The sequence below is a fragment of the Heloderma suspectum genome, chromosome 2 (assembly GCF_057233095.1).
Source record: "Heloderma suspectum isolate Gila_16-S chromosome 2, 16-S_ref, whole genome shotgun sequence".
NCBI classification, from domain to species: domain Eukaryota; kingdom Metazoa; phylum Chordata; class Lepidosauria; order Squamata; family Helodermatidae; genus Heloderma; species Heloderma suspectum.
This window is the reverse complement of record NC_139459.1, coordinates 83,242,847-83,268,714: the sequence shown is the minus strand read 5'-3', so window position 1 is coordinate 83,268,714 and position 25,868 is coordinate 83,242,847. Positions and strand designations below refer to the sequence as shown.

The 25,868-nt window shown below is 43.9% G+C and overlaps 1 long non-coding RNA gene across 7 annotated transcripts in view; it reads right to left on the bottom strand.

Moving 5' to 3' along the window:
• Positions 1 to 7,852: 7,852 nt before the first annotated feature.
• The window catches only part of LOC146352413 (uncharacterized), a 53,839-nt gene continuing 35,823 nt past the window's right edge, over positions 7,853 to 25,868 (bottom strand). For 2 of the 7 annotated variants that reach the window (XR_014787358.1, XR_014787359.1), the window contains exons 2-4: positions 13,855 to 14,001; positions 12,908 to 13,018; positions 8,228 to 8,392 (exon numbers count right to left, since the gene is read on the bottom strand). This is a non-coding gene — a long non-coding RNA (uncharacterized LOC146352413). Of the gene's footprint in view, positions 8,393 to 12,867; positions 13,019 to 13,854; positions 14,002 to 17,284; positions 17,403 to 20,008; positions 20,122 to 25,868 lie in introns of all 7 variants that reach the window. The other 5 variants (XR_014787360.1, XR_014787362.1, XR_014787363.1 and 2 more) reach the window with 5 other exon arrangements.

Here is a 25,868-nt window from a genome sequence, read left to right as displayed (position 1 = left end):
GGTGGGATTTTCTTGTCACTCCATGTGTGCCCCAGCATTTGAGCATTGCCACCCATTTCTGCAAGTCCTTTGCGAGACTGATTAGGGCTGCTGTCATGGGAGGGCATTGCCAGGATCTGCTAAGGCCCAGGCCCTAGGAGGGGGCTCACTGCCAATCCCTGAAGCCTCTTGGACCTGCCCCTGTTTCTCCATACTGTTGCTGCCTATGAGCTTGTCCTTTCTGGGTGAGCGAGCAGGGAGAAGAGTTAGGTGTGGACAGGCCCAGAGGCACAGACAAGTGAATAGGCAGCATCAAGGAAAGGAGCTGGGCACACTTGGGGATGGGGATCATAGCGAGCAGCTTGCCCAACAACTCCCCGAAACCTGTAGCCAGCACTGATGCTGACAGTGTAATGCCCCATGCACATAAAATAAGGGAGTCAAACCATTAAATTTTTTGGTTCAGATCTGGTTTATGTTCAGCTGCAACTGGATTTGTTCTGGTTTGGTTCTAGTTCAGTAACCAGTTCAGTAACCAGTTCAACACACATAACCAACTAGTTCAGTTCTGGTTAGGGATGTGTGGAAAATTTGCTTTGTTGAGTATTTTTGTTTTGTTTTTACAGATTTACCCATTTCACACTTCCCAGACCTGAATGTGGGCCAGCACACAATTTGTGCTCACAAATCCAGTGGAAGCTGGTGGCTACGATTTTGGTGGGGCCTTAAAATCCATTCCGGGTTTCAGTCAAAACCAGCCAGAACTCTAAAGGAGCTATCCAAGGTACTGAACCTATTTGGGGTGTGTGGTTCAGCACTTTGTATAGCCTTTGGGGTATTGTTCAGCACTTTGGATAGCTCCTTTAGAGTTTCGGCGAGTTCTGACTGAAACCTGGAATGAATTCACAGCCCCACCGAAATCAGAGCCACCAGCCTCCACTGCACAAATCCATACATTTCTGAGCTTCTGATCTGTTTCATGATGCAAAAATGCATTAAACAATCTGTGTACATTTGAAAAATGCAACAAGAAAAATGCATACATTTCCAAAATGTGCAAAAAAATGCATACATTTAAAAATGTACATAATGGGTGCATGCATCCTAAAATTCATACATTTTAAAATGTGCACAAAAATGCATACATTTACAAATGGGAACACAAATGCATACATTATAAAAATGTGTATGAATTTCTTCTGTACAGGGTATCGCAAGCTCATGCAGAAATGGGACAGAATGAACTTGACCTCAAAAAACTGACAATCTTGGCATGACCAAGATTGACAGATCCATCCACCCCTAGTTCTGGTTCACATGAGAAAACGTACATATAAGGCGCATCCTTTATAATGATCACTTGTACAGTGGGGTGGAGCAACCTAATAGGTCTAAAGCTAAGCATCAGCAATAAGTACTATGAAGCATGAAACAAAAAACTACATTCTAACTACTTAGCAAATACATGCTTATTTTATTGGTACTGATTTATTTTAATTGTACATATCAGGCACATGTGTCATAAGCAAAGAAACAAACACATTAATTTCCACATTGTATGTCGACCAAAAGCTGTCATGAAGTGCCCAGTCTTTCCCAGATTCAGCTCTTGGAGAAGCAGAGTGAAGAAGCCGGTACAAACCCAAAACATATAAACTTCCCAGGTATTGCCTTTATTTAATGTGCTCATTCTGGGTTGGATCCAGACTTAGTCATGCTTATAGTAGACCTACTGAAATCAATGGGACAACTAAGTCCAGGCTGTGTCATATTTAGAGTAAAGCCATAAAAATCAGTGGTACTAAGTCATGACCAAATTAAGTCTCTTATTTCAATGGGTCTGTTCTAAGCAAAGCTACGTCTGGAACCAACACAAGTTTTCACCCTGGTTCTGGGGGAAGTAGTGAGACACTGGGTATATCACATTAGCTGTTTTGCTGTTTGGTTATTCTGAACCAGTAACCTGAAGTTCTTTCTGGTTCTGGTTCAGTTTAGTTTCAACAGATATATTCAGATAATGGTTCATGTTCTGTTTAAATTCAAGAAAAAATAAATAAAAGCTTATTCTCTGTGTTTTGTAGTTCAGGTCAATTTGACTCCTTGCACAAAACAGAGAAAAGGATAGTTTTTACCAAGAAGGAGATAATCTTATTCCCTTCCCCTTTGTTTTTTTTAAAAAATATCTGGCTAGGTATTTGGTTATCATAGATGAAAGGCAATGAGAAACAGCAAAAGAATTTTCAAAGATAAGAAATAAAACTAAACCAAACAAAATAAAATAAAATAAAGAAAATAAAACCAAACATTTACAGAACTACTGGAGGGAATAGAGCTGTCGGTTAGATGAAAACACTTTTGTACTGGTCTGGAATGGAAGCAGTTTGCAGCAGTGTGGAGACAAAGCAACACAGACCAGTACTAAAACATCCTTTGGGCCAGCTCGAAGTAGCTGGCACAGAAAATGTAGCACTGGCATTCAAAAACATTTCCTCACTTGTCCACGTTTCTTAGGTGTTGAGGAATTGTGGAGTAGGTGGCAGATCCCACAAAAGGTTTTTTAAAACCCTTTAAAAATTAAAACTAAAATTTTTCACAAACATATGAAAATGCATTTTATGTGCATTTTATTTACAAGATGTAAAAAAAAATAATAATTAAAAAATCCAAACTAAACAAATTCACTGAATTATATACTAGCATTGTGGAGGAGGGAGCTGTATGGATTCTCTCCAGCCATTTCACAAGCAATATATAATAGAAACCTACAATATTCATCTAATTGCATTCCATAGTTGAATTACAATAAAAATAAGTGCGATATCTAATAGAATGTGATGTGTGGCCACTCCCATGGGATGCCCCTTTTAATATCTGCTGGCAGGGCCATATGAATACATTGGAAAAAGAACTAACCTGGCCTCTGAGCTGAATAAATGCATCAATGTGGACAACCTTTAAGGAGTCCTGCTACTCCTCTTTTATAATACCAAACCTAATAAATCACCGAGGACACTCTCTTCATGTTCTGATAGCTAGTCTTGAAATAGGGTGGCACTTCTTCCTGTTTGGAATGCCTCCATAAGAAAGGACTGCACTTTCCTAGCTACAAAATACTGTACTTTAAGGGATAAGTCCATATTCCCACAGAGCACAAGTGAAGCTTTCAGAGAAGATGCGTAGATGCAGTGCACAACAAATGAGAGAAACAAATGTGCATTTAATGAGCATACAAAAATCATTAAACAGGGAGAAAAGCTTTAATCCCAAAGGTCCTCAGGCACAATTGCAATTTGGAGAAGAACTCTATTTTAAGATTACAGCTTCAGCAGGGGGCATACTCTCTGTTCAGGCTCTGAAGCAGTTTAATAAGTCACCAAACAGGGAAAATGTCCATGTGAATGATGGTTTTAAAGGATTTTAGAAAACCTAATGCAGTTTTTCAGATCTGATTAATTACCTCCACAAAATATTATGGCAAGTGTAATCATACAACATGCTACCACTCTCTGATCAACAGCTTGAAGCAGACTCATAAAATGCTTTTATTCACGCCGCCATGAGAGGTTTACCTTTACCAGTGATTGCCACTTGCACTTAACCTTTGTCTTTGCTGCTGAACTATTCTTTGCAACAGTAGCCAACACAAACAAATCAAGTACAGCACAATCTTTCCCATATCAGTTTAATCTCTCTTTATTATATCCATGGTATTTCCCTCTTCCTCCTGCCTGTCAAGATATCCAGCACACCATGCAAAGAATCTGTGTATGGCAATGGCCGAGCCTTTAAAATGGAATGAATTTAATACTGGCTAAGAGTTTCCCCAAGTAGATGAGCAGCCTTTTTAAAATGAATTGCACAGCACTTCTACTCTCTAATTTCAGCTATCCAGGCCTAGTGAGTTTGGAATCCTATAGCTGGGATCTGTCATAGAAGGCTTAGAGTAGGGGTGGGCGGAAGGTGTGTGGGACTTCAACTCCCAGAAGTCCCTAGCAGGATGGCCAGTGGTCAGGAACGTTGGTAGTTGAAGCCCAAAACATCTGGAGATCTACTTTCTGCTCACCTCTGGCTTAGAAGACACACCACTCAGGAAGCTAGACAAGGACTTCATTGCCTTTCTCACAGACTCTCCCCAGATATAATTAAGTCCAGTCCAGTGCCATCTAGCTTGCTTGCAAATGAGGCTTTTATTGTGCGATTGCTGTGCTTTGTTCACATAAATTTATGAGAGGCCTTGACATCGTCTCCTTGCATTTGTAACCCTCCTATGGTTTGACTGTTCCTTCTGTGTTTTTTCGTTTTCTTTCCACAAAAATCTATTACCGGGGGAATGACAGAGGGTTGCACAATGCCTTTTGACTGGTAGTGGTAGGAGACCTCCATCTGGAAGCACTTCTAGTGACTCTAACTAACTAACTAACTAACTAACTGACTAATGATCACATGGTCCACACAGGGTCAAAAGAATCAAAAGGCAACTCATTCCACACACCAAGAGGGCTTTTGGCTAGTGTTCCTTGAAGAGCATCACCACCAACCACATGCTACATGAATTTTAATTCAAGGGGAATTTCAAAAGTTGTTTGTGATTTGGCAATGGAGGTTTGCTCTTCACAGAGAGCAGTGTGGTGTAGTGGTGAGAGTGTTAGACTGGGATCCGGGTTCTAGTTCCCACTCGGCCATGGAAGCTCACTGGGTGACTTTGGTCCAGTCACAGACTCTCAGCCCAACCTACCTCACAGGGTTGTTGTGAGAATAAAATGGAGAGGAGGAGGCTAATGTAAGCCGCCTTGGGTTCCTTGCAAGAGGAAAAAAAGGTGGGATATAAATGCAATAAATAAATAAATAAATAAATAAATAAATAAATTCAAACCTCTCATTGGACATGAGTCCAACTACAATAACTTTGGATCCAAGCCTATATTTCTACCTCTTAAAACACAGATGCAGAACCTCAGTCCCAGCGACCAGATCTGGCCTGCCTGGGGTCCCAACATTCCCCCTTCCCCTGGCCCCATGCCCCCCCCCACGACCAACCATTGGGTGTTTTCCTGGCTTTCAGGCAGCTTTTCCCCATTCTAAAATGCCTCTCCTCAGGTTTAATTACTGGCAGTATGAGCTTTAAGCTAAAATATGCTGGTACTTTGGGTATTTTGGCGCTGCCCCTTTTGCTGACACCTTGCCCACCACCAGAACATGGCATCCAAAAGCTTCCCTGAGGCTGAAAGAGGTTCTGCATCCCTGCCTTAAAAGATAGGCCAGTGTCATGACAAGCTTCTTAAAACAGCCACTGTAGTATACATTTTCAGAGTCAGGGTGGTATAGTGGTTAGGGTATCAAGACTAGGACTAGCGAAGCCAGAGTTCAAATCCTCATTCAGCCATGAAACTCAGTGGTGAACTTCTACCAGTTACTATCTTTCAGCCTAACCTATTTCACAGGGTTCTTGTGAGGATAAAATGAGTGTGTGTGTATCCTGAGCTCTTCTCAGGAGAGGAGTAATAATAATAATAATAATAATAATAATAATAATAATAATAATAATGGAATAATAATAAAATACAATACAGCTCTCCACTATAATCTCCTCCTTCATGCACATTGCTACAGCGCTTGAAGAAGCTCATCAACTCTTTACATATTTCAAATGAATTGTCACCAGGGATATGATGAAAATAGTATATTTGCAGCACAATCCTATACACATCTCCTTAGAAGTAAACCCCACTGAGTTTAATAGGACTTACTTAACTGTGCACTGCAGGCTCCAATAATGATGGGCATGCTGCTGCTTTGTATGCGAAGATGCCCTGTTTCTAGAGTTGCAAATATTTCAATCAACGTCAGCAAATTTTCCAGTGTTGGCATTTAATAAGAAATTTAGATTTGCCTTCTGTATGTGAACTTTTGACTTTCACATCTAAATTTAAACACTTTAGACTTTTTGGCCTCTTTTGATGGTTTTGCTTTTAGCAGTCTCCAAATATGAAATCTCATAAGCAGTCAGTTGTCAAATGCTAATCGCCATTGCTGGTAAAATCAGTATGTCCACTGCTTATTATGCAATAACTGTATGTTGTGCATGTGTTGCAGGGGTATTGGGGCACTTACTGGTTATTCCCTGTGATTTCTGGGTTCCTGGACATGTTCCAGAGACAAATCCAGGTACTTTGCTGAAGTAAGCAGGTCTAGAGCTGGTCAGTGCCTAGACAGGAAACCACTTAGGAATCCTATCATGCCGTCTTGAATTCAAAGAAAGAAACATAGAATATAAATGTAAGAATAAATCTTCTTCTTCTTCTTCTTCTTCTTCTTCTTCATCATCATCTGCATACACTCCTCCGTCACAATGCTGGTGCCATAGTGAAGCCTATTTTGTCGTTTTCCTTTAATTCGTTATATTTGTTAAAGACTGAGCTTTCCCTGTTGTGCCATTTGGTAGGAACAAACCTTTACAAAAGCTTTTTTTTTTTTTTTAACAGAACTAGAAAAAGTCAGCTAGGCTACCACCCCCTATGAACATTACCCTGACATGTGGTCATACTTTATTCCCCAAGCCCATTTTGTTTTTGTTTTTAGATGTGGTCTGAACCTGATACTTCTCTCTTCCAACACAAGAACACAGTACTGGTGTGGCCCAAGCTACTGACTTCCAGGTCCATTATATAACACCAGTGTTGTACTATCTGCCGTTCTTAGATTACTGTTGCTTTAGTGCAATCTTTAAAGCTTCTTTCATTGAATGGAAAAGGCCATGAGGGCATTTTCATAAGAGGCTTTGAGGGTAGCTGCTTGTGAAATATTTTGTGCTTGGGTAAAGATATCTAATGCACAAAATATTGAGTACAAATACCTGAATGTATTGTGTACAAAACACCTACATAGCATGGAATTAATGAAGGGTGCATGAATGTTCACTGAATGTTTATTTAAAAAACACATGCAAACAGTGGCATGCATATATATATATATATATATATATATATATATATATATGAAAAAGTGATAGATAGAGGTGCACACCTTTCACAATTGACATGATAACCATTCTCAGCCCTACCTAGAAACCAGGGATTGAACCTAGGGTCTTCTGCAAACAAAGCATGTATTCTACCACTGAGCTAGTTACTACAGTCATCAAGAAGAGAGAAAGGTAACAGTGGGCCTGTTCGGACACGCACGAGGGGAGGGTGGTTAGGGTAACTTTGGAAGGGGGGTTAGCAAAACAACAATGTGTGCACCCATCACATGACTAGGAACCATGCAGTGCCACATGGTTCCGGGACACCCTCTCCCCATAGTTACCTGGTGATCTTCCCAACATGGTTACTGAATATCCTGTCATCCTCTGTTGTTCAAACAGGCTCGCGGCGGCCACTCCAGCATCTGAAATGGCTGCATGACCCTAAAGAAAGTCTGCGGTGGCTAGAACGTTGCCCGCAGTGGTGGACACTCTAGCCGGTGGACTCTATGGTCACAGCCTGGAAGCCCTCCGCAGCCCATTTTAACCACTGGGGAGATGACACAGTAAGCCACCCTGGGGCCCCTTAACCTTTTGCAGGGGGTGGTTAGCAGGGGTGGCTTACTAACCATGTGGTATTCTCCCCACACATGACATGTGAAGCCACTGTGGTTTGCAGAAATTCTCTAACCATCATGGCTTCATGATATGTGTGAACAGGGTCAGAAAGTGTAAGAAACAAAGGTAAGTAGTAAGCGGCCGTATACCAAGTCAGACGATTGGTCTATCTAATCCTGAACTTGATTATAAAACATTACATTAAAAGCCAGCCTTTAAACCTCTTTAAATCTGCAGTTTTCATTTGTGAGTGTGAGTTTTGTTCCTGCAGGCTAGAAGGAAGAAAGCCATTTTGAAAATGGATGTATTCTCTAGCCAATATAGTTGTTACATTTAAATTACAAACGTGGGAAATGCAAATCCCAGTGTTGTCACTTGCAAAAATGTGTTCATTGGTGTTTTCATGCCAAGTTAAAATAAGCATGACTTGGAGTGAGGGAGACAGTGGAATGCACACAGGGGAAGAATCTGAGACTGTTGCATTTCTCCAAGCAACAGGAGAAGGATTGTTTTTAAAAACTGGCAAGTTCTTCATTTCTTCAAGCAAAAAGCATACCTGTCACTGAGGAATATGCTAAGGATTTTGTAGATCAGTGAAATTCAAAAGAATGTTAACAGAACATTTTAGAAAATCCTTCATCTCCAATGAATCAGCCAAAAGACAGAAATCCAGTAATTCAGTTTTTAATCTTTTTGCTTTCTTTTTCCCTAAAGGTTCAGCATTGGGAGGAGCATAAATGCCACTTGAGGATGTCTACAGTTGTTGTTTTGCTGTTGTTTTTGTTGTTGTTATTTAAATTTCTTCCATGCTTTTCTCAAAAGACTCCAGGTGACCTACAACAAAATTAAAGCATACACAGTTTTAAACAGCTAAAACAATAATCCACTAAAATACCACAACCCCATAAAACAACTAAAACTAGTGACAACTTTAAGCAATTCCACTGATGCATTAAAGAGCCCATCTTATCTCAACAACTGCCTGGTGAAATTGCTAGACAAAAGTCTTAACCTGGTGCCAAAAAATTGACAATGTTGGCACAAGGCAGGCCTTGCTGGGGAGAACATTCCACAATTGGGGGGCTACCATCAAGAAGGCCCTATCCCTTGTCACTATCCTCTGAACTTCCCTTGGAAGAGGCACTTGGAGGAGGGCCTCAAATGTTGATCATAGTGTATTGTAGTTGTTTCCTCTCCTTGCCCCCAAGTTGTGAGCAGCCTGCTAAACTGTCAGGTGGCTTCTGCTCCTATTTTCTCACGTCATGGTCCTCCCCCGAAGCTTCCACCTGGAGGAAGAATGCTATTAGACCCTGGAGCCACAAGAATCCTCTTACTTTCTCTATTGCATATGGCATTAGAGAAAACTGGCAATCTTGGAGGCTTCCGATCATCCAGTGCAGGGGGGGAGAAGTGGAGGTGATCTTTGCCTCCCCATCCTCCTACCCTGCATATTTTGCTAGGAGGGCAGCCAGTGAAGTTCCTTCTGTGCAGGCTGCAAGTTGGGTGAGTGGGGTCTGATCTCTGACTCCCCCTTCTGAGGTCAGACGGCTGTCTCCAACCTTGGAGAGGGAATCCCCACTATCCTATGGCTCCTCAGACAATGTCTAGGGGCTGTAGGATTGCTCCCTAAATTGTGTCCTATGCCTGGGATTTTTTAATTGTATCTTGTGCCTTTCTATGTTCTGCTGGATCCCCATGCTACCAGGTTTGCTCCCCAGATAATACTGAGGTTCTTTTTATGACAGGAGATTGAGGTATTTTACCTGCCTGTTTTAAACACTAGGAATGAATCTGAGGTTTTCCTGTGTTTTGACCCTCTGGAGGCTAGACAGCCAGATTGGGGTATAGGGAGGGAAGCTTAAAATAACCCTCATTTCTGTCACTGCCAATCATAAAATTACTATAGGGAGCAGACAAAAGATCCAGACCATATGGTTGTGAAATTGCTACAGGCAGAGACAAGGAGATCTTTAAACATAATGTATGGGTAGTCCATCAAGGTCCATTGCAGCATCATATTTTCCTCTGCAGGAGTGAGAGTGACTCATGGAAGAATACAGGTGGGAAATGCTACATTAAAATACAATGAATTTCCAAATGGCCATCCGAATGCACTAAAAGCAAGGGTGGTTGGTTGCTTGCACAGTGGGATGTATGCAAATGGCCAAACAGAAAAGTCTTGCCCTTCCGAATGTGAAATGACACATATGACGCATCATGAGCCCCACTATCAATCACAGGCATCCCTGATTTTCCACATGCAATTGTTCCAAGCCCAAAGCACTCTCATGGAGGAAAAACAGTATTTCAGAACCAGACTTCAGAATACTCCATGTCAGATACTGCGTTCTATAGCTCTGCACCTACAGAAGAGAATGTGGGGTCAAAGTACACAATTCTTTAAATCCATACATAGTGGCTACACCTTTTTCATTTTTACTGTAGAGTAGATAGAAGCCCCCTGTCCAGATTGGGACCTTACAGTGGTTGGTATGGGGCTTTAACCCTCCCCACACACACTGCTGCTATGCACTCAATTTGGATTGGGCCCCCTGCACCCACTCCAGAATAAAAATGAAAACAAAAAAGTGTAGCCAGTAGATACTGATTTAAAACTGTTCTGGCCCTGTGTAGCAGGAAAAAGAGCACTTCTGTTTGTCTTGCCAACATGGGGCCACTGCCTGGCTGATAAGGTGCCCTATAAATTTATCTCACATGCAGCATACACATGTCCAAAAGATGACCGGAAATTAATTGGTCTCAACCTGTTCTGCAAAAATGTGTAGTAATTGTGCACTTCTCTAAACTACCCAAATCAATTTCCATTCCATACCATCTTCCCAGTTTCATGGTTATTTAATGAAAAGACAGAGCATGAGAAGACACATAGAAATGAAATGCCAAGATGCCCAAGCAATGCACATTTAACATTAAAATGCCCTAGCCAGTGGAAGCTGGTGGCTCTGATGTCAGTGGGGCATTGAATCCATTCCAGGTTTCAGTTAGAACCAGTCAGAACTCTAAAGGAGCTAGCCAAGGTGTGGAAGAAACTTGGCTATCTCCGTTAGAGTTCTGCCTGAAACCTGGAATGGATTTAATGCCCCACTGACATTGGAGCCACCAGCCCCTACTGGTCCTAGCTGGCATCCCCTAAATGAGCAACGTTAGCAATACACATTTAGCATAAAGAATGCCTTAGCTACAGAGTTTCTCATATGTATTTCTTTATTTTTTTATAAATTTACAAGCTGCCTTTCAAAATACACATTTCTCCATACAAAAAAATACATAATAAAATCAATTAAAACCTATATCAACATGAACATTGCAAAATAGATATATATATATAAATAAATGAAAAGCAGTAAAAGAGCAATAAAATCATTTCAATTTAGTCAGCCAGTTTAACATAAAATCTAAAATAGAGCCAAGAGAGCAACATAATAAAACCCTAATCTATCCTCTTAGCAGCCTGAAACATTTTCAAGGTCTGGCTAAAACAAAGTAAAGAGGGGGCTAAACGTTATCTCCCTCAGGAAAAAGTTCTATAACCTCAGGACCCTCTCTAAAAAGGCCTTATCTCTTTCTCCCACCAGCATAACCCCTACTGGTGGGAACTCAGGCAAGGCTTCTTAGTATTCAGGTGGGTTCATATGGGCATAGGTAATCTGTTAAGAAACTTGACCCCAAAGTTAAAATGAGCAGTTTGAATTCATTTGACTCTTTAAAGTCCTAAATACTTTGGGGGCAAATTTGGGGGAACACCCATATGATTAAATATGGCCCATTTGAGCTTCTTGTAAGCACATTTATTTTTAGAATCACTGTGAAAATATACAGCACATTTGATGCAGTATGTGGGCTATATTCACCTGATCAAAGACAAAATGTAGGTGCTATTGTTATTCCTATATTCTTCCCACAGGACTACATTAATGTTTCCCATTGAGAATAATCTGATTCACTAAGGGTGCAATCCCATGCACATTTGGAGAGAAAAAAAGTCCTACAACTGTCAGCATTACCCAGCCAGCACGGCTGGGAGTTGTAGGACTTTTTTCTGTCTAAACATGCATAGAACTGCACCCTAAACTAGTATGAGAAAATAACATAGTGTTTATTTGCTCTGCTGTCTGCATCAGGGGTGGGGAATCTGTGGCCCTCCAGATGTTGTTGGACTCCAACTCTCATCAGCCCTAGCCAGCATAGCCAATGTTGAGGGATGATAGGAGTTGCAATCCACACCTTCCCCATCCCTGGTCTACATAGAAGTAGTCCTAAACCTTCTCTAGGGTGAGAAGTATGTTGGTAAGGTGCAGAGAGGGCCTACTCTTGCAAAATTCAGATATGAGGAGCAGTTCCGGAGCAGAAGTGTCTGTCTGTCTGTTTGTTTGTTTGTTTATTACACTTATACCCCACCTTTCTTCCATCATGGAACTCAAGGTGGCTACATGGGATTCATCATGCCTCCCCTCCAAGCACTGACCGGACCCAGACCTGCTTAGTTTCAACAACGTGGCGGCCTCATGTGCCTTCAGACCATGCCCTGGGACCATGCCCTTCATTTATTTTGGTGTGGTACCTGACTGAGGACAACTGTGTGAAGTGTATCAATCCATTTGTATGAAGTGGCTCTCCAGGAAGTTCCATTGCTTTCCACCATACAGTAGCCCCCTTTACACATCACTCACATGAAGGAACAAAGTGTGTTGAAAAGGGGCTGCAGGGTCCCAGCCCAAAAAACCTCCCAGCTCCAAGATAATGTGTGGACATCCGAGGTGGGGAAGCCTTCATGTGTTGACTTCTATGTGTGGATGCTCCCCCAGCATCTGGAAGTCTGCACCATCAGGACTGAGGGAAACCTCCACACACAGAGCTCTATGTGAAAAGGCTTCTCCACCTCAGATGTCCACACTAATGTATGGATGACAGGGCATAGCTGAGAGGAGCCAGATGACATGGTGGGGGGAGGGGTGTCTAAAGGCAAGCACCCATGACTCCTTCCCCCTGCAGCCTCTCGTGCCATCTCTCACACTATTCCAGAGGGTTCCCTGGCCCCTACAGAGCAGCTTTTCAGGGAGCTGCAGGGGGCAGGAGAGATTGAAGTAAATGGCCTCCCCCTTCCTCCACTGGGAGCACCCTGAATTCTGCTCACATGAAGTCTGAGTCCAACCCATCCATTTGTTTTGATTATTGTCCGTATTTTTAGTAGTCTGCTTTTCTTTCCTTTGGTTGTAAGGCAACCCAGGAATGAAGGTTGAGAGGAGTGATATAAAGAATTTAAAGAAAGAAAGCTATTAATCAATTACTTTGGCAATGTAGGAAATACTAAGCTAACAAGGCACTTGCTTTGTTCACAACTGTAGATGTTTCACTAGTTTCATGGAAATGCGACACACCCATTTAAAACACGTCCCCTCATGAGCCTTGAGAGATATCTTACCCAGATCACAGGATCTTCTGAAAAAGAGAGGCAGAGAAAGAAAAGTCATTGTGTCTGATTAGTTTCACCTTGCAGAATGTATGGTAGCAGCATTCCTGCTGCCCAAACATGAACTCCTATTTATTCTTCCTCTTAGCTGTTCTGTAATTTGTGTGGCAGTTGCTGACTCAGTCAGCCGCCAGAATCACTGCTGGCACCACATCGTACTAAACAACAAATAATACAAACACAGAGGACCACTGGCTGGCTGGCTGGCTGGCTGGCTGACACGCCAAACACACAAAGAGCAGCGTTACTGTTTGCAGCCTCTGGCTCACTTGTCTGTGGCAAACCGCTTTGTCTCTTTCCCCTCATTTTAGAGAAGCACTGGAAAAGTGGGGTGGGAAGGGGAAGGGGGGAAATGCATCTATTCAAAGATTCTGCATATCTCGACACTGTTGAATAAACAAGCACAAATGCACACGGGCGCACACACCCAAACCGGTCAACACTACTTGCTTATCACATTTGTATGTGCCTTCTGTTGGAGGAGTGCAAGATGACATGTGAGGGGGTCTCATTGTTTCCTCACAACAGCCTTGTAAGTTACGTTAGGTCAGGAGAGAGTGACTTGCCCAAGGCCATTCAGAGAGTACAAGACACTAATGGTGAAGTGGGAATTTACACTCGGCACTCACTGGTCCAAATGCAGCTCTCTGTTGCACTATAGAACACTGGCTTTCCTGTTTAGGTTTTGCACAGAGGGATGTATGTCTGCATGTCATAATGCTTTCTTGTATGCATCTTGTATCTAATCTGCTTAGGAGGTGAGCTTCAAAGCTCCATTGACAGCTCTATGTTAAGAACTAGATACCTTGCAGAGTAACTGTGGTCCAATTCAGACATGGCTTAGTGGTTAAGACGCTGAACTGCAGACCGGAAGGTTGGCAGAACAGCAGTTCAAGACCCGAGTGCTGCGTGACGGAGTGAGCTCCCGTCTTCAGTCCCAGCTTCTGCCAACCTAGCAGTTTGAAAGCAAGAAATTGCAAGTAGATAAATAGGTACCGCTTCGGCAGGAAAGGTAACAGCGTTCCGTGCACCTCGGTGTTCAGTCATGCCAGCCACATGACCATAGAAGCGTCTTTGGACAGCGCTGGCTCTTCGGCTTAGAAATGGAGATGAGCACCACACCCTAGAGTCAGACACGACTGGTTGGGGACACCTTTACCTTTACCTTTATGAGAATTTGGTGCAGCCCTTTCCCTCCATTTCACTCTGCAGATAACATCATATATGATACAGGCATTCCATTTTATTTCCTTCCTGATTTATGAGATCTCACCCATCCTCTTCTGAGGAAGTTGGCAGGCAGGAATTGTACATATTGGATTGGATCTAACCCTCATGTGAGGAAAGGGCTTTTGCTCACGTGATGGGACTTCTCCATCTTCTCCTCCCCCCTTCAACACCCCAAATCTGGTTCAGGGAATCTAACAATGCTACAGAGCAGATCTCTCTCTGTGTGTGTGTGTGGGGGGGCACTGTACAGGGAAGGAGGAAATCCATTCCACCAGTGTGTCCATCCTGCTGGTGGAACAATACTATTGGACACAATCTACCGGGTGTCCATTCCTTGGGGATCCATCTGAGTTCCATCTTGAGTGTCATTTTTTGGTAGAAAGGTGGGGTACAAATCAAATATATAAATGAGTATGTGTACTGTTTGTGGCATTCTTGGCAATATAGAGGGGATAGCACACACCTACTCCTTCAAAATACACAAACTTTTCCTGGCCCGCTGACAGAACTTGGGGCCAAACTATTTATTTATTATTTATTTATTGCATTTATACCCCGCCTTTCTCCCTCTCGCAAGGAACTCAAGGCGGCTTACATTATCCTCCTCCTCACCGTTGTATCCTCACAACAACCCTGTGAGGTAGGTTGGGCTGAGAGTCTGTGACTGGCCCAAAGTCACCCAGTGAGCTTCCATGGCCAAGTGGGGACTAGAACCCGGATCTCCCGGCTCCCAGTCCGTCACTCTCACCACTACACTACACTGGCTCTCAAAACTAAAGGTTCTGCTAATCACTCATTGATTCCAATGGGGAATTTTTTTCTCCTCGCCCCCCATGGGGAGGGTGGAATTTCAGGATGAAAATGGGAGGGGGGAAGCTTAAATCCCCTCTCCCAAATTGCCACGGTCGCAATCCAGATCGGGGCCATACACACTTACACTCAAGTAAGTAAGCCTGTGAGAATATTGCTACAGTATTGTTATTACCATCTATGTAAAAGGTACTTCAACACTTCCATGTCTTGGTCATGCTGAACTTCCTGCCACTGGACAAAAGAATAATGTGACCAAGCTGTGGAGATTAAAGAAGCAGCCATGCCTGAGCTTTGATGGTGGCGATCTCTCTGATGGTGAGGAATGGAGCTGGCCTGGAGAACTGGCCAATCACTCAAGTCATTCTCCTGCCCATTAAGACAAATGGCAGATTTGTGGAGTAGTAAAGTACGACTGACAATTTAACATAGCCATGTGAGTCCTGTTATTTATATTCACCCCTCCCTAGAACAGCTTTTCCCCAGAACAAATTGTCCTGTGGGTGAGCAACCATGCAGTGACAGCAGAGCGTGAGCTGGGTGAAACAGCTTGACTAGCCCGCAGAATGTATGTTGCTCACCTCTAGTAGTCGTATGCCAGACAGACAAAGTTGCTTTGCCCCATTGGCCTTTTAAACTGGCAGAGGCATCACGCAGAAACAAACTTCAAAATGCAAATAAATGCTAAACATGCAAATACAATCTTGTTTAATAGACCGCAGATAACAAATGAAGAAAAGGTAGACTACGCCTGAGTGAAAAAGAAATAGTCTGTTTGTGTTCTGTCCCTCTGATCCTGGAAAAAGGGAGGGGATGTGCGGTTTCAGGATTGCTATGCACTTCTTTCACTGGTTCTCCACGGTTGCTAGCCAGTATGAGTCATCATCCTTGATTAAAGTACTTTGTGATAATAAAGAATGCTCCACTATGGCAAAAGTGCTCCATCTCTCCATCTTTCCTCCATCATTTTAAGATCTGGAACAATACTTGCCCCATCTTTCTCATTGTCTCAGGACCAGATGAGATTCCTTTAGCCTGATGTTTCTTCCAGTATTCTGGTAGATGGTACTAGCATGTTATGGATTCTCATTATAGCTGAAGATAAAAATTGTCTCAGAGATAAATGCTAACTATATATTATTACCCTTTATATATAATCCCCTTTAATTGTGAACTCAGGTGGTCGCGCGCCAACAGGATTGGAACCAAAACAGGGCCACTGAGAAACAACTGGGAGGTGTCAGCATGCTTGGGTGAACTTTGAGTTATGCAGACCTTTTTTTTTTTTTAGGGGTGAGGAAATCCAATCAGAATTGAGCATGCTCAGTGGCCTCCATAAGCACAGAACGGTGAATGTCCATTGGAAAAGAAAAACATGGGTATGTGTGAAAAGAGTGAAATGTTTGAGTGCCTTACAACTTATAGTACCTTGAAGGAGGACACAGTGGCTGGCTAGAATCCTGAACAGGAACATTCTATTAGAGGGTGAAGATACACTGCAACATTTTGTTGCAGGTTCCAGTTGTATCTCCCTTGCTATTAGTTTGGTAAGCCACCACTCTTTTAAGCAACTGTACACAGGCTTGGCGCTCTGTACTATAGAATCCCTTGTTGGTGGTGGTTATATGGCATAATTAGGAAATGGAAATATTACGAGGGAAATCTAATTGGTTGAGCTTAACCACAGGTCATGGAAAACTGGTTCTTTCCAGCAAGCTATGGGAAAATGCAAAATTTTCCAGGCTGAGAACAATATATAACAGACCTACACAACGGAGCAGAAGTTCCACCATAAACAGCAGTGTTTTGGTTGCTGTTCACAACCATTAAACCGGCAAAAGAAAGTTACTATTATATCATTAAGGAAATGCTGCTGTACTTGAGTAAAGGAAAGGTCATGAGAAAAGGAAGGGTAGAACAAGAGAAAATGGTTGAGGGTAACAGGTGTAAAGAAATTCCTAATTAAGTTTCCACTGCCATAGAAGAAACATATTTAATGATTTCATACTGAGGTGATTATGCAGACAAAAAGTAACTCAGCCAACAGAGAATCTGAACACCCATCTAATGAGGAAATCTTTAAAAACAGAGAGGGCTCCAGCCTGAACAGGATGAGGCCTTGTGATAATGTTTTCACCACAGTTCAACAATACAATCATACTTCTATGTCTCCAACACATAGGTCTCATACTCACTTTTTCTTTTATTTTCAATGGTATCTTTGCTGGCTAGATTCCTTTGCTGGGTGGGACAAAATGTTTCCAGTCAATGGAAAATTCTGGCATATTCTATTTCATGATCATCTCAACTTTCCTGTGGGAGGGAGGACAATCTACACTCAGGGAGTTTCTTGCCTCAGGAAATATACAAGGAAGGTTCTTTTAAGGGTCTCCTTGTTTTGGTAATGGAAGTGGGCCATTTAGAACTTAGTTTTAAAGCTGGGAAGAAGCTGCTGTCACGTTTATATCATTCAGAATTACCTTATCAGTGCCATGACGACGAGCACCAATGATTCATGTCTTAAGCCCCCTTCATGTATTAATCACATGACGGGACAACCTGTGTTCAATGAAGCAGCAGGATCACACCATTAGCCATACCACCAAAATTGTGCAGCTCCTCTGGCCTCACCCTCACTGTACACCTGTTGATGGGGACATCTGAGGTGGGGAAGCCTTCATGTGTAGACCTCTTAGATTGCTTCCCCAGATTCTGGAACCCTGGATGTAGGGATGTACGAAAGTCACTTACCTGATGACGAAATTGATTTGCGGTGGGGGGGAGGCGCTCTGTCCCTCCCCCAAAAATTCTGGCCAGGGGGGAGGCGCCCCGTCCCTCCCACCATGAATCCTGGCTGGCCGGGAATGCAAATGGCGGCAGCCGTAGCCGCTGCCGTTTGCGTCCCAGCAGTCAGCCATGATAGGCTATGTAAATGTTTACGTAGCCTATCACGGCTGAGTAAAAAAACAAACAAACGTGCATATGCAAATGGCGGTGCCCATGGGCGCCGCCATTTGCGTTCCTTATTTTGGCACGTGTAGTTTACGTAAACATTTACGTAGACTACGGCGAAAATAAGGGGAACGCAAATAGCGTAGCGTCTACGCTATTTGCGTTCCCCTTATTTTCACCGTAGTCTACGTAAATGTTTACGTAGACTACACATGCCAAAATAAGGAACGCAAATGGCGGCGCCCATGGGTGCCGCCATTTGCGTACGCGCGTTTTTGTTTTTGATTTTCACTTAGCTGTGATAGGCTACTGGCTACGTAAACATTTACGTAGCCTATCACGGTATTTTTTAAAAATCTAGCCGTGATAGGCTACGTAAATCTTTACGTAGCCTATCACGTTTTTTTTGGTGTTTTTTTTTTACTGGAAATGGCGGTGGCGGCCGGTCGGAAGACCGGCCGCCGCCGCCACCGCACTGCTGCCGCACCGCCGCCGGAGCCGCTGACGCCAGGGAGATTCGCACAAGGTAAGTCCCATCCTGGGGGGGGGCAGGGGGGCAGACTGTTTCGCCACCGATTTCGGCGGGGGCCGAATGCGCTGGCATTTGGCCTCCCCAAGATTTGTGGCGAAATTTTCTGACATCCCTACCTGGATGGTAAGTGTGGGAGGATCCATGTGACATCAGGGGTGTGGCTAAAGACATAACCTTGCTGCTCCTTTGGACACGGTTTGCTGTTTCATGTGGGTAATGCTTGAAGGGGGCTTTAGTGGAGAAACTGTTTCTACAGTGTCAGACATTATTGATAGAAATATGAAAGCACGCATTCCCACATCAAATCTAGTTTGAACAAACCATTGTTTGTTTGTAAATGGAAACAACTGGCAACAAAAGCAAAGACAGAGATGAGCCCGGTATACCATTTCACAGACTATGCCAAACAGGTTAATGTTGTTCTAAGTTTGCCAATTCCAGCCAGTCAAAAAGACAGGCAGAATTTTACCAGGATAAATTCTCTGGTTATATCAGCCTTGCATTAAATGAGAGTCAATGCAGTCCAATTTGATATTGCTTTGTCCTCTTATATATCCCGTTCAACCGCTTGACCAACCCAGAGTTTGGGTCTTTAGTATTCTTTAAACTGATAGGGGGCTTCCGGGCAGAGACTTCCTACTGCTACCAATCAAAACACATCGTATGGCTATGTAGGAACTGCAGGAAGGGAGAGCAGAGACCTGAAGTTGCCCCTCAACATTTCACATCTGGACAGCAGACTGAACAGGCTGGCACAGGTCACCTGTGGTCACAGCCTTCCTCACTATGAATGTGTATTTCTATTGAAATTACAGTGACAATTTCTAAATGTGCATCTATACACGTAAACTAGCACATGCAATTTATTTTTGCAAATCGGTGTCCTCTTTTATACTCTTTTTTTGGTGAAGAAGAAGTGGTAACCTGCTCAAGGGGAAAGCGTGAGGTTTAATCTTTCTTCCTATGCCCTTTTCCTGATTTAACTCTCTCTCTCTCTCTCTCTCTCTCTCTCATACACACACCCACACCCCTACCTGCTGTTAGCTTTGATTATTTTTTTGTTTCCTCTGCAGCAAATAGCAACTTGTATGTGTGTGTGGTGTTGGTGTTGGTGGATGTGTGTGTGAATCAGTTCCCCAGTCCCACAGTGTGATGACTTTAGTACTATTTTTAAGTCTAAAGAACAAGCTAGGAGATCCAATTATGGATCTCCCATGTCATTCGGTCCTCGGGGCCATTTGTGAAGCGCAAATGTCTGTATTTTTCAGTAACTGCCCTTTAAAAAATACACTGATGTGGAAGTCTGGTCTTATTTTGATTATGTTTCACAAGCATTTTAAGAGGCAAGTGCCAAAGATACATATGTCCACTTGACATCTGACATGACATGTATATATGTTATATGTGGGCCTGCATTCCCGATCCAAATACCCACCTGAATCAGCTGGGGCTTCATCCCTCAGAGCCAACATGCCCAATGCATTCTATTCTCCAAACTCACCCCAATGAAGTAATTTCTATGCAGACTGAGAAGATTTTTTTCCAGTGCTAGAAAGAAAGATGGGAAGGGGAGAGCTACGCATCTGAACAAATATTGAAACCCCATCTTGCAGCCAGCCTCTTTGCAAATGTGAAATAGGAGCTCTTATGAAAGAGCTTCAAAAAAGTTGGAGTGAAGTGGAAGGTCTCATATATGGCATAAGGTCAGGAAGACTTGGCACTTGGGGATGCTGAGACCTGCTGGACAGGCCATGGCATACTGCCAAAGGTAGCTTTTTTGCACAGCTTGTTTGTATTTGGTCTATATATAATTCTATCAATATCCCAGTATCAGCAATAATGATACCTTCCAGTATAACAAGTTCTCTCACTTCCCTCCCCTAGTTCTTTGAGGGTAATTAGAGCCTGAAGAACACCTTTCAGATCTGCATCATGGGAATTAAACTCCAATCTTACACACACTTGCCTGGTAGTAAGTTCAATTGAACTCAGTGGGGCTTACTTCTGAGTAGATACATGTAGGATTGTACTGCTAAACATCAGTAGCCATCTATTTATTTGTTTGTTTGTTTGTTTATTACATTTTATACTGCCCAATAGCCAAAGCTCTCTGGGTGGTTCACAAAAATTTAAACCACAAAGTACAGAATATAACCAGTATACAATATAAAAGCTTAAAACTACAGTATAAAAATACAACCAGAATAAAACCTAGCAGCAATGCAGCGATTTAAAATACAGTAACAGGTTTAAAGCAGCAAAGTTAAGAGACTATAACACTAAAATGCTGGTAAAATAAAAAGTTCACTTGGTGCGTGAAAGAGTACAGTGTAGGTGCCAGGTAAACCTTTCTAGGGAGGTCATTCCACAGACAGGGTGCCACAGCAGAAAAGGCCATCTTTCTGGTAGCCATTTGCCTAGGGATGTACGAAAGACACTTTACCTTGCCCGAAATTTGATTCGCGGTGGGGGGGAGGCGCTCCGACCCTCCCCCGAAATTCTGGCCAGGGGGGGAGGCACCCCGACCCTCCCCCCAAAATTCTGGCCGGGGGGGAGGCGCCCCATCCCTCCCCCTCAAAATTCTGGCTGGGGGGGAGGCGCCCCGTCCCTCCCACCGCGAATCCTGGCTGGCCGGGAACGCAAATGGCGGTGGCCGTAGCCGCCGCCGTTTGCGTCCCTGCAATCAGCTGTGATAGGCTACGTAAATGTTTACGTAGCCTATCACGGCTGAGTAAACAAACAGACAAACCGCACGTATGCAAATGGTAGCGCCCATGGGCACCACCATTTGCGTTCCTTATTTTGGCACATCTAGTCTACGTAAACATTTACGTAGACTACAGCGAAAATAAGAGGAACGCAAATAGTGTAGCGTCTACGCTATTTGCGTTCCCCTTATTTTCTCCGTAGTCTACGTAAATGTTTACGTAGACTAGACGTGCCAAAATAAGGAACGCAAATGGCGGCGCCCATGGGCGCCGCCATTTGCGTACGCGCAGTTGTTGTTGTTTTTTTACTCAGCCGTGATAGGCTACGTAAACATTTATGTAGCCTATCACGGTATTTTAAAAAAATCTAGCCGTGATAGGCTACGTAAATGTTTACGTAGCCTATCACGTTTTTTTGTTTTTTGTTTTTTTTTACTGGAAATGGTGGCGGCGGCAGCTGGTCAGAAGACCGGCCGCCGCAGCCACCGCCGCCGCACCGCTGCCGAACCGCCGCCGAACCGCTGCCGGAGCCGCCGCCGCCAGGGACATTCGCACAAGGTGACTCCCATCCCGGGGGGGGGGGGCGGGGGGGCAGACCATTTCGCCACCGATTTCAGGGGTCGAATGCGCTGGCATTCGGCCTCCCCGAGATTCCTGGCGAAATTCTCTGACATCCCTACATTTGCCTCACTTGCTTTGGCAGGAGCTTTCAAGGAAGGACCCCTGAAGATGATCTTAGAGTCCCAGCAGGTACATATGGGAGGAGATGATCCTTTAGATAATCTGGCCCGAAGCCATTTAGGGCTTTGAATGTTAATACCAGCACTTTGAATTGGGCTTGGACATGGACTGGCAGCCAGTGCAGCTGGGAAAGTACTGGCATGATATGATCTCATTGTTAACGGGGACTGGCCAGTCTCACTGCCCTGTTTTGGAACAGCTGAAATTTCTGGACCATTTTCAAAGGCAGCTCCATGTATAATGCATTGCAGTAATTCAGATGAGAGGTTATCAGAGCATGGATAACTGTAGCTAGGCTTTCTCTGTCCAGATAAGGTGTAGTTGGTATATCAGCCTAAGCTGATAAAAAAAGGTGCTCCATGCCACTGAGTCCACCTGTGCCTCAGGTGACAGTTCTGGATCCAAGATCACCCCCAAACTACGAACCTGAACCTAGGCCTCAAGACTGTCATCCATCTGATTAAAACAAAGCAAAGCAAAACCATAACAGAGGTTATGCGGATGACTGAAACTTAGTTCCAGACCCCAGCTGACAAAACTGATTTTAGCTAGATGCAGAGACTTAAAAAGCAGAATGCAAAAATCTCTTTGGAGTGTGTCATGTGGTTCTTTGTGGTGCTCTACAGTGAAAGCAAGAGAAGTGGGAGGATTTCAAATCATTTCCAATGCAAGACTTTAAGAGTGACTTTGAAATCACCAGAACAATACTCAGGTGGTCCTGGTAATTGCTCTGAGAAATAGGAAAATGTTCACTGGTGCACTCAGCATATTATTGTGATTGGCTTTACTTGCTGCCTAAAGGTAATGACAATAGAGCCCTTGTATGGAGTTGGTGGGATGAGGAGAAACCACTTACAGTGCAATTATGTGCATGTCTACTCAGAAGTAACTCCTACTGAGTTCTATGGGACTTGCTCTCTGGTAGTGCATTTAGGATTGCAGCCACCCGAACTGGCATCAGCAGGTGCCTGGAATCTAGTTCTTCTTTCCCTTGCTATTCAACAGATATCAGAGACACCCTGAAGAGACCGGAGGGTGGGTGGGGGCACACAGTCCTTACTGGGAAATCCCCTGCTCATGACACCATAAGAGTACCCCCACTTAGGAGGCAGCCTTCTCTATCAAGTGCCTCAGCATAGTGTTGTTATTCATTCTGCCCCGTATCAAAAAGAAGAGGCCATACAGCACATCTTGTTGTCTTACTTCTGTGAGGAAAATTAAAGCTTTGCCTTTTGCTTGCTCTGTATGGGAGAGAATGCAGCACTAAGACGAGGCTGGACAGCCATTTGTCAGGGATGCTCTGACTTGGATTCCTGCATTGAGCAGGGGGTTGGACTCGATGGCCTTGTAGGCCCCTTCCAACCCTACTATTCTATGATCTATGATCTATGATCTACCAAGTGTCATAGGCTGCCTTTTCTTGTAAGATAGGCGAATGGCCACAAGGAATAGAGGAATGATGTCAGTAGTGCCATCAGGGCAGTACTTTGGAGCAGAGGTCCAGCAGAATATGTAGGAGGGCCCCCATCTCAGCAGCACTGTCTGCCCACATTTTGAAGTATGTGAAGTAATACACAGTACCATCTAAATGGGGGCTGCATAAGATCATTAAGTCCAGAATCTAAAATTACCTGCACCACTGAGTGAGCTGGTTAGGAAACTTCAGAAATCTCTCTCTCTCTCTCCCCCCCCCCTCTCTCTCCCTCTCTCATATTGTAGCCTAGATTAGGGGTGGGCAGATCACTTACCCTGTTCTGGGTGGGGGGGTCCATGGGGGGGGAGGCGATCCGTCCCTCCCCCCGGAATCCACACAGGCTGGCTCCACTCTGCGGTGATCCTGCGAAGCCAGCTGCCGGCTCTGCAGCGCTGGCGATATGGCCGACCGCCATTGCCGTGCCATATTGCTGTGCTAAGTCTGGACGCAAATGGTGTCCACTACGCCATTTGCGTCCCTATTTTTTCACGCGATAGGCTACACAAATATCTATGTAAATATAATTTGCGTAGTCTATCACATGAAAAAACAGGGACACAGATGGTGTAGTGGATGCCATTTGCATCTGGACTTAGCACAGCAATATGGCACAGCAATGGAGGCTGGCCGTATTGCCAGTGCTGCGGAGCTGGCAGCCGGCTCCGCAGGATCGCCACATGGAGGAACTGCCTGGATGGATTCCGGAGGGGCATGGAGGTGAGTGCTCTGTTCCGCCACAGACCCCAGTGGAGCCGGATTCTTGGAATCTGGCCTCATTGGGGTCTGTGGCGGGATTCTCCAACATCCCTAGCCTAGATAAACAATCCAAGCTATCATTCACAAGTCAAGCTATCATTCATAAGTCAGCGTCAGGACAACCTTTCTATAAGATTTTGTCCAGTTTTTCTTTCTCAGAATGATCCCATTGAAAGAGAGGAAATAGTTATTAACGTTCACTTGATATTTCAGAAGGTTTTCTGCCTAAATTCATACAGATGAAAATGAAAACCTCCAATATGTCCCTGCGCTTTATACTCAGTAGCACATTTACTCGTGTTGAAAGAAATCTGTGGAATTATGCATGGTGTCAGCCAGGATAGAATCTGATCTCATGCATCCCACATTTATCTCTGATTTGTGCCTTCAGCCTGACACCCTGAATAGGAGGAAGGTGTTAATTTCATGCAGAATTATGGATGTTTGATTACAGCCTCTACTGAGTGCTTATCCTGTATAATTTATATCTGGGCAAGTGACTAGTGCCAGAACACAGGATCAATTACCCCTAGGAATCATAACCTAAATACTCACTTCCCAAAAGGAATTGGCAAAAAACTAAAAAATAAATAATAGTGATGGATCAATGAGATGATAGACTTTGTCCACTTTATAGGATTATGCCTTATGCCAACACTCCAGACACTCTTGGATGAGACCGATTATCTAGATCCATTTCAGTCGGGGTTCAGGCCAGGTTTTGGCATGAAAACAGCCTTGGTCACCCTGTATGATGACCTATGTCGGGAGAGAGAAAGGGGGAGCGTGTCCTTGTTGATTCTCCTTGATCTCTCAGCAGCTTTGGATACCGTCGACCATGGTATCCTTCTGGGACGATTGTCTGAGCTGGGAGTGGGAGGCACTGCATTGCAGTGGTTTCAGTCTTACTTGGATGGTCAGCTCCAGAAGGTGGTGCTTGGGGAATATTGCTCAGCCCCATGGATTCTCCAGTATGGAGTGCCACAGGGGTCAGTTCTGTCCCCCATACTATTTAACATCTACATGAAACCATTGAGTCATCCAGAGTTTGGGGGCGTGTTGTCATCAGTATGCTGATGACATGCAGCTCTATTTCTCCTTTTCATCTTCTTCAGGTGAGGCTGTGAATGTGCTAAATCAGTGCCTGGCTGCAACAATGGATAGGATAAGGCTAATATACTGAAACTCAGTCCAGACAAGACTGAGATGCTGTTGGTGGGTGGTTCTTCTGACCGGATGGAGGGTGCTCAACCTGTTCTGGATGGGGTTGCTCTCCCCCTGAAGGAGCAGGTTTGTAGCTTGGGGGTTCTCCTTCAGCCATCTTTGTTACTTGAGGCTCAGGTGGCCTCAGTGTATGGACTGCCTTCTACCAACTTTGGTTGGTGGCCCAGCTATGCCCCTGTCTAGACAAGGATAACCTGGCTTCAGTTGTCTATACTCTGGTAATCTCCAAGTTAGATTACTGCAATGCACTCTATGTGGGGCTGCCTTTGAAGATGGTTCAGAAACTGCAGCTTGTACAAAATGCGGCAGCCAGATTGCTAATGGGGACCAGAAGGTCTGAACATATAAGACCGACTCTGGCCCACTTGCACTGGCTGCCTGTATGTTTCCAA